The following is a 10473-nucleotide window of genomic DNA, read 5'->3' on the forward strand; positions in this document are numbered from 1 at the left end:
GGATGTGATTGGGCCCAATATCTATTGTCCATTTGTACATACAAAATCGAGGTCAACAGATTGATGCATTCTATGGGAAATGTTGATATAACCAAGAACATCCACTCGAAGAAAGCTCACCACAAAGTTGTTGGGTATCTCCCTTGAAAAAGAATTTGTTCTTGAATAAAGAACCAGTGCCCTAGACAAGGAGTTAAAAAATTTATGAAAATTTAGGCATTGGGAAAATGAGTGCAGACCATGATGTTCTACCCTGAAGGGTGAGAAAAAACCCCGAAGAAGGCTTTCCCTAAGAAGCAACTCTAGCGGGTCGACACCGACCCTACCACTATCATAGGCGAGGTGGGATAAGAGTGGCTGCCCAACTCACCTAGAAAATAACAACAATAGCTGCTAACATGAAGAATATCACCCACCAAAACATGGCCATGCAAGAACTTCTTAGGAAAATGCAAGGCTACGGTGGTCAATCAATTACCCCTTATGCACCACATGGGTATTATCCCCAAAAGGATGAAATTCAAAGCCAAAGAACTCTATCCCACCAACATGCAATAGAGCATGGACCCCTTAAAAGGGATGTAGTAGTGGATATCTCATTGAACTATGCCTTTGGCCGACCCATTGAGGTCTCGATAGACATGGAGGATAATTTTCCCTCAGGATACAAGCTGGAACATATGCACCACCACAGTTCGGTTAGTGTGTTCGATTAACTCGGCTCTGCAAGACATAGGCACAGGCCGTTCTAGCCACCTCCTATGCCTAAGAATGGGCTTAAACCACTATCTTCCTCAGTAAAATAGCATGAGGAGAGGCATGGTCACGCCTCACGAAATGTCCCACCTAGAAATAGGTGCCAAAGGCGGGAGAGGTTGCAAGAGATTAGGCAGGCCCATTTCATCTGCCACTTAGATACCAGGTCGATGAGGTCAAGGATTCGGATAAACTACAAAGGTCTTACGATCTTGATGACGATGATGATAATCTACCTTCTTCTCAAGAATAGAGAAATGCCCTGTGCCAAGCCATCATGTGCCAACAAAAATACCTAAATATGACGGGAGATGTGACCTAGTTAAGCACTTGAATAGCTATAAGACACACGTAAGCCTAATGAGAGCCCTTGTTGTCAAATACAGAGCCTTCTACTTCACTTTAGAATACTTGCTTGGAGCATTAGAAGTAGGCCAGAATTTGAAAGCGCATTCTTAAAATGATTGGGAACAACTAAAGAATGAGAAGCTCCTATTCAACACCTCCACCTGACAACAACTTGGGGAGATGTTAAATATTTTTTTAGCCCGTTTTACCTATGAAAATGACATACTGTGTATAAGTCACCATCACGAAGGCATTATTGACCGTAAGAAGAGGACTTAAGATGAATACCCTCATTTGGAGGGATGTACAGAATCAAGATCCCTCTAGTTATGATGCTATACTAGAGATGATGATGTGAAAATTAATAAAAAGTTGATCGATCACCATAATAAAGTTGGTAGAGGTTTTCCACGCCCTCAAAGGCAATGGGGAAAAAAACCCACCTCTCATTTAATGGACCATCAATAGAACTAGGCCAGCCATGCAGTCGTTCCCAATTCAAGCCAAGCACTTGCTACAGTTACATTAAATGTAGTACCCACACTGGTGTACAAGGATGTAGACCTAGCACTAATGTGCAACAAGGTGGATATAGGCAAGAGGCTACCATACTAGAGAGGTGTTGAACCGAGAAATTGGTCAGACGCACCCCAATACTACACTTACCATCACTTTTATAGTTATGATATGATAGACTGTAGAGATATTGCCCAGAATCTGAAGTAAGTCAACTCGAGAATGACCAACGAAACAATAGTCCTTTTCACAAGGATCCGTCCCCACTTAGGCAAGTCTAACGATCTAGGCATGAAGAGACTATACCACCCAATTGAGAAACATCCCATCGATAGAGGAGAAAGCGTGATAGAGAGAGGCCTAGAGATGGACAAAGATAGCGTAGGGACCCTCGACCATTGTAAATGATGTGTCTATTTAGGAGATAGACATGATTTTTGAAGATCCCTATGTTGACAGGGATATGAGGAACTCCTAAAGAAACTATGTGAGGGAGGCAAAAAAACCCCCTAATGGCTACTTACATAGTCAACAAAAGCTCCCAGGAAAGGTAACTACGCATATCACTTTTACTCAGGAGGATGTCATGAGCATGCACTACCCCCATTATGACATCCTTATAATAAAATTAGTGGTGGCTCACAATGGGTTGAAGTAGATTTAGTAGACAATGGTAGCTTCATCAACATCCGCTTCGGATCCACTATCGATAAAATAATTGTGGATCACAAATTAACTTCCATAAATCTCCTTTGTATGGCTTCACTGGTGACAACATCATACCAAGAGGGAAAATAACTCTTATGGTGGAGAAGGTTGAACTACCTCAAGGGGCCTTTGACTTCAACGAATCTTGGTGGTAGATGATAGATCCGCCTACTACAAGGTGTTGGGGAGGCCCACTCTAAAGGATTTATGGGCCGCCATGTCCATTTACTACATGTATATGAAATCCTCAACTAAGCACGAGATAGCCACAATTAGAGGTGATCAGATAGGACACTAGATTGCTACCTGAACTCTACAAGAAAATTCAAGCTCAGAAATGTCAACGTAGTGCTAATAGATGTTGACATGTTCGATGCTTCTTAAGGACAGACCTATGGACAAGAAATATCTAAATGATGGACGCATCTAAACAAATGGTCATATTTGATAAGTTGGATCCTCGTGTTATTGAGTCTAAATCCTAAATGGCTTCCGTAGAGGAGCTGGAGAGCTTTATAATGGACTTTCAGACCCCACCAAGGCATTGCAGGTGGGAAAGGACCTGCCATTCGAGGCTAAAGAAAAGCTTAAGAGCTTCTTATGCAAAAATCTTAATATTTTTGCTTGGAGACACGAGGACATGATTGACATTGACTTAAAGGTCAATTGTCACCACTTGAAAATTGATCCTAAGGCTACCCCTCATAGATAAAAGAGAAGGGCCTTCAACTCGGAGAGGTATGAGGTCCTAAAGGAAGAAGTATAGAAATTGATAAACAATTTCTTCATCAGGGAGCCCACTTACCCAAAGTGGATTTCCAATCCAATCTTAGTAAAGAAGTACAATAGTAAATAGAGGGTATGTATTGACTTTTTCAACCTCAATCAAGGTTGTCTTGAGGACAATTTTTCTCTTTCAAGGATAGACCTATTTGTGGACTCCACCGTAGAGCATGAATTATTAAGTTTCATGGAAGCCCACTTAGGCTATAATCAAATTTCTATCCACCCAACGGATGAAGAGAATGCTTCTTTCATCACTAATAGAGGCCCTTATTACTATAGAGTGATGCCCTTTGGGTTGAAAAATGTTGAGGCTATTTATCAAAGACTTGTTAACAAGATGTTCGCTGACCTTATAGGCAAAACGATAAAGGTCTACATGGATGATGTGCTCTTGAAGAGTTTGAAAACAAAGGACCATATAAAACACCTTGATATTTCAGAGGGACTATAATTGGAGATACAATTATTTCTGGTACAAAAGTTCCTATAAAAAAGGGAAATGCCCCTTTAAGTACGCATTAGATGTTGCCTCTGGAAAGTTCCTAAAATATACGATCAACTATAAAAGGCATAGTGACCAACTCGAAGAAGATCAAGGCCTTGATTGAAATGAGGTCCCCTTAAAAACCAAAAGAGGTACAAAGCCTAACTGGGTGTGTGGTGGCCTTAACCCATTTTGTATTAAAACCCACCAACAAAATGCCTCATTTTCCAGTAGACAGAGAAATGTGAAGAGATTTTCTAGGAGCTGAAGAAGCCCCTAGGCAAGCCTTACTCCTATCAAAGCCTAAGGTTGATGAGGTTCTTACAACTCTATTTTAGCCATCTCTAAAGAGACATTAGTTTAGTAATTGTAGGAGGAAAAGATACTTATCAGTTGCTCATTTACTACGTAAATAATGTACTTCTAGCGTAGAGACCTACCACTCTGATATGGAGAAGCTAGCTCTATTTCTGATCATCGCATCCAGGAAGATGAGGTCGTACTTCCAAGCCCACAGAACACGTGTTAAACAACTTCATACTTAAACAAGTGTTTCAGAAGCCCAATGCTTCAAGAAGGTTAATGAAGTGGACTGTAAAGCTTAGTGAATTTGATATTGTCTTCAAAGCAAGAACTTTTATCAAATATCAAGCTCTTGCAGACTTTGTGGTAGAATTTGTCAATGTCCTAGAAATGGAGGAGAGGATGGAGCCTGCGGAACCCTCCCATGTGGAACTTATTTGTAGACGGCTTAGGAATCGACGTGGTTTTGGTCAATCTCGAAGGTTACAAACTTAACTGTGCAGCAATGTTTGGATTCAAGGCTACCAACTAAGTGACAAAATATGAAGCTCTCTTGATTGGCCTTAGATTGGTAAGTGAAGAAATTGCTCATTGATAACGATTCTCAACTAGTGATTAACCAAATTAATGGTAACTTCACTGCAATGTACTAGGGTATGACTTCCTACCTCAAGCTAGTAATGGACCATAGATTGGCAAGTGAAGAAATATCTCATTGATACCGATTCCCAACTAGTGATTAACCAAATTAATGGTAACTTTACTGCAATGTACTAGGGTATGACTTCCTACCTCAAGCTAGTAATGGACCTAATCCCATCTTTTGAAAAATTCGAGTTAGCGCAGATACCAGCATGGAAAATATGCACACCAATGCCTTATCAAAGCTGGCTAGTAGTAAGGAATCTGAACTAGTAACGCTAGTTCCAATCGAACACCCTTTTAGACCCTCAACTGTAAGGGAGAAAAGGTAATGTGTGTGATTTTTACAAAAAGTGCGATAAGTGCCAACGTTTATCTACCATTCAGAGTCAACCTTCTCAGAAACTAACATTAGTATCCATCCTAAGGCCATTTGCTAAATTGAAAATTGACCTCAAAGGCCCCTTACCTAAATGAAAGGGTAGTGCAAGTTTTGTATTTGTCGTCATTGACTATTTCATCAAATAGGGTGAAGCTGAGTCCTTGGCTAAAATTACAAAGCAAACACCTCTAAATTTTTGTAGAAGAATATCTATGCTGATTCAAAATTCTCCATTCAATTGTATCAGTTAGTGGGCAACAATTTGTAAACAAAAATGTAAAGGACCTATGTAAGGAACTTAGGATCAGAAGTACTTTTCTATGCCTCGCCCAAAGCAAATGATCAGGTAAAGGCCATAAACAAAACCATCAAGCACACCTTGAAAAGGAAACTCAACGCTCCCAAGAGAATATAGGTCAACGAGCTACCATAGGTATAGTAGTCTATTTGGACCACGAGTTGGACCACTATTGGAAAAATCCACTTCTCATTGGCTTATGGTACTGAGGCAATGAGCTTAGTAGAAGTCGATTACCTTTTCCTCTTCAGGTGCACTTTAATGAAATATCCAAAGACGAGTTGAGGTGTGAGCTCGATTTTCTTGATGAAAACAGAAATGAATCTCAAACAAATTTGGCCACATATTAAAATAAGATGGTCTGTTATTACAACGCGAAAGTAAAGAAGAGGTCTTTCCAAATAAATAACCTAGTGCTTCGAAAAATCTCTATTTCTTTAAAAGAGCCAGGAGTAGGTACGTTGGATCCCTAGGAAGGCCCATACTACCAAAAAAAGAAAAAAAGAAAAAATTATTACTAAATAGAAGACCTAGGTGGGAAGATACAACCTCAATCATGGAATATCGAGCATCTGAGAGAAATATTACTAGTGAACTAACTGTATAGCTAGAAGATCTTTGCCAGCCCATGTAAATGTTTTTGGTGATTGAATAAAGTTCATTTCATTCAAAAGGCTCTCAAATAACATGCCTTCTATGACGAAACTGAATGACATGGGAAAAATCCCTATATGGATAAATCATCCACTATATGGGAAGGTATGGACGTCTCAAAGAAGAGGGTTGGTTCCTAAAAGTGACTACTTAATTAATTCTTCGAAACGTACATCACATGCCTCCCATGACGAAGCTGAGGATGAACCATTCATCGAGAAGAAAGTGTGGGTGCCTAAAAAAAGAGAGACGGATCCCAAAAGGTACTGCCTCATTAATTCTCCCAAACGTACATTACATGTCTTCCATGACGAAGTTGAGCATCATAGGAGAAGCCCTCTGGTACAAAAGTTCCTATAAAAAAGGGAAATTCCCCTTTAAGTACGCATTAGATGTTGCCTCTGGAAAGTTCCTAAAATATACGATCAACTATAAAAGGCATAGTGACCAACTCGAAGAAGATCAAGGCCTTGATTGAAATGAGGTCCCCTTAAAAACCAAAAGAGGTACAAAGCCTAACTGGGTGTGTGGTGGCCTTAACCCATTTTGTATTAAAACCCACCAACAAAATGCCTCATTTTCCAGTAGACAGAGAAATGTGAAGAGATTTTCTAGGAGCTGAAGAAGCCCCTAGGCAAGCCTTACTCCTATCAAAGCCTAAGGTTGATGAGGTTCTTACAACTTTATTTTAGCCATCTCTAAAGAGACATTAGTTTAGTAATTGTAGGAGGAAAAGATACTTATCAGTTGCTCATTTACTACGTAAATAATGTACTTCTAGCGTAGAGACCTACCACTCTGATATGGAGAAGCTAGCTCTATTTCTGATCATCGCATCCAGGAAGATGAGGTCGTACTTCCAAGCCCACAGAACACATGTGTTAAACAACTTCATACTTAAACAAGTGTTTCAGAAGCCCAATGCTTCAAGAAGGTTAATGAAGTGGACTGTAAAGCTTAGTGAATTTGATATTGTCTTCAAAGCAAGAACTTTTATCAAATATCAAGCTCTTGCAGACTTTGTGGTAGAATTTGTCAATGTCCTAGAAATGGAGGAGAGGATGGAGCCTGCGGAACCCTCCCATGTGGAACTTATTTGTAGACGGCTTAGGAATCGACGTGGTTTTGGTCAATCTCGAAGGTTACAAACTTAACTGTGCAGCAAGGTTTGGATTCAAGGCTACCAACTAAGTGACAAAATATGAAGCTCTCCTGATTGGCCTTAGATTGGTAAGTGAAGAAATTGCTCATTGATAACGATTCTCAACTAGTGATTAACCAAATTAATGGTAACTTCACTGCAATGTACTAGGGTATGACTTCTTACCTCAAGCTAGTAATGGACCATAGATTGGCAAGTGAAGAAATATCTCATTGATACCGATTCCCAACTAGTGATTAACCAAATTAATGGTAACTTTACTGCAATGTACTAGGGTATGACTTCCTACCTCAAGCTAGTAATGGACCTAATCCCATCTTTTGAAAAATTCGAGTTAGCGCAGATACCAGCATGGAAAATATGCACACCAATGCCTTATCAAAGCTGGCTAGTAGTAAGGAATCTGAACTAGTAACGCTAGTTCCAATCGAACACCCTTTTAGACCCTCAACTGTAAGGGAGAAAAGGTAATGTGTGTGATTTTTACAAAAAGTGCGATAAGTGCCAACGTTTATCTACCATTCAGAGTCAACCTTCTCAGAAACTAACATTAGTATCCATCCTAAGGCCATTTGCTAAATCGAAAATTGACCTCAAAGGCCCCTTACCTAAATGAAAGGGTAGTGCAAGTTTTGTATTTGTCGTCATTGACTATTTCATCAAATAGGGTGAAGCTGAGTCCTTGGCTAAAATTACAAAGCAAACACCTCTAAATATTTGTAGAAGAATATCTATGCTAATTCAAAATTCTCCATTCAATTGTATCAGTTAGTGGGCAACAATTTGTAAACAAAAATGTAAAGGACCTATGTAAGGAACTTAGGATCAGAAGTACTTTTCTATGCCTCGCCCAAAGCAAATGATCAGGTAAAGGCCATAAACAAAACCATCAAGCACACCTTGAAAAGGAAACTCAACGCTCCCAAGAGAATATAGGTCAACGAGCTACCATAGGTATAGTAGTCTATTTGGACCACGAGTTGGACCACTATTGGAAAAATCCACTTCTCATTGGCTTATGGTACTGAGGCAATGAGCTTAGTAGAAGTCGATTACCTTTTCCTCTTCAGGTGCACTTTAACGAAATATCCAAAGACGAGTTGAGGTGTGAGCTCGATTTTCTCGATGAAAACAGAAATGAATCTCAAACAAATTTGGCCACATATTAAAATAAGATGGTCTGTTATTACAACGCGAAAGTAAAGAAGAGGTCTTTCCAAATAAATAACCTAGTGCTTCGAAAAATCTCTATTTCTTTAAAAGAGCCAGGAGTAGGTACGTTGGATCCCTAGGAAGGCCCATACTACCAAAAAAAGAAAAAAAGAAAAAATTATTACTAAATAGAAGACCTAGGTGGGAAGATACAACCTCAATCATGGAATATCGAGCATCTGAGAGAAATATTACTAGTGAACTAACTGTATAGCTAGAAGATCTTTGCCAGCCCATGTAAATGTTTTTGGTGATTGAATAAAGTTCATTTCATTCAAAAGGCTCTCAAATAACATGCCTTCTATGACGAAACTGAATGACATGGGAAAAATCCCTATATGGATAAATCATCCACTATATGGGAAAGTATGGACGTCTCAAAGAAGAGGGTTGGTTCCTAAAAGTGACTACTTAATTAATTCTTCGAAACGTACATCACATGCCTCCCATGACGAAGCTGAGGATGAACCATTCATCGGGAAGAAAGTGTGGGTGCCTAAAAAAAGAGAGACGGATCCCAAAAGGTACTGCCTCATTAATTCTCCCAAACGTACGTTACATGTCTTCCATGACGAAGTTGAGCATCATAGGAGAAGCCCTTACATGGATAAACGATCTACCATGTTGAGAAACATGGACACTTCGGAGAAGAGGGTCGAATCCAAAAAGGGGACTACCTCATTAATTCTCCGAAACATATGTCACATGCTCCCGTGATGAAGTTGAACATCATGGGAGGAGCACCTATATGGATGAACCATCTAGCATATGGGAAAGTTTGGACGCATTTGAGAAGAGGGTTGGATCCTAAAATGGACTACCTCATTAATTCTAAAAAGTGTACATCATATGCCCCTATGACGAAGTTGAACGTCATGGGAAAGCCCCTTTATGGATGAACCATCTACCATGGGGAAGCATGGACGCCTCGAAGAAGGGGATCAAATAATTCTCTAAAACATATATCACATTCATCTCATGACAATGCTGAGCATCATGGGAATACCAAAGAGTACTACCTTTTAATTCTTCGAAACATATATCACATGTCTCCTATGATGGAGTTGATCACTATAAGAGAAACCCATGGATAGATGAAATATCTACTATATAGAGAAGTTATTGAGAGCATTTGTCACTTCTCTTAGCATGTTTCTTGTTGAGGAGTTCCAATTTTCCCTTGACATGTTTGGCAGAAACAGAAGAAGGCCTCAGAGCCCTAAAATTGACTGTAGAGGTGGCCCTTAAAATAAAAGCCATATTGGGGTTGGGTACTTCTTCTTGTCAAAATTTTCTGCAAAAACAACAGAAACTATGTTAGTTTAATTGATAAACAACAATGCAAAAGTCAAGAAGTTCGACATTTACCCTTAGAAGCTATTAATCTGAATCCAAGAAGTTTTGTTGCATTCGATGAGGCGATCAAAGTGGCATGATCTCTGAGGATGTCTTTATATGTCCTGGAATGATGTCCTACTCAGTCTAGGACAACTCGAACCGATATCCTAAAACTGAAAAACAAATAGCAGCAATTACAGTTATTACACTAAAAAAAGTTTGAAAAAAGTAATACATGAGCTTCAGAATATTGGATGGGCACAATGTCAAGGTAGATCCACTACAGAAGAGGCATGAACTCTCCGCATGATCATGTAATACCACTCATTTGACTCTCTTTCCAAGCATATGGGTTGGAATAATGTTTGGAAGATGTGCAAAGACATGTCCTCGTCAAGTGATATCTCCGTCTAGAGAAAGTAAACTCGTAATATCTGGCTCCACCCATTTAGCAAAAGCTAGGTTGGAACCAACAAATGGTCCTCAACATCACCTTAAAAAATGGGTGCAGTAACAAACACATATGTGCCTTAAACAGGTATTCACTAATAGTCACACATCTTGTCCTAAGATACTAGGCACGTTGTGGACCTCGGATACTAAGACTTCTATTTAATCTGGGATCCTATTTTCTCCCTGATTTCAACTAACTTCTCAAGGGTCATAACATGTGAAATTTTGTAGCCACAACCCTACCTCAAAATCAATGGGCCTTCACTTATGGCCCATAAACCCCGCCTAACCCATGCAAGGCTTACCCTAGATTCAGAGATTGTCGCTTGAGAATTCGCCCTCTCACCATGTAAAGGACCTATGTAAGGAACTTAGGATCAGAAGTACTTTTCTATGCCTCGCCCAAAGCAAATGATCAGGTAAAGGCCATA

This window comes from Olea europaea, chromosome 14 (assembly GCF_002742605.1).
Source record: "Olea europaea var. sylvestris chromosome 14, O_europaea_v1, whole genome shotgun sequence".
Taxonomy (NCBI): domain Eukaryota; kingdom Viridiplantae; phylum Streptophyta; class Magnoliopsida; order Lamiales; family Oleaceae; genus Olea; species Olea europaea.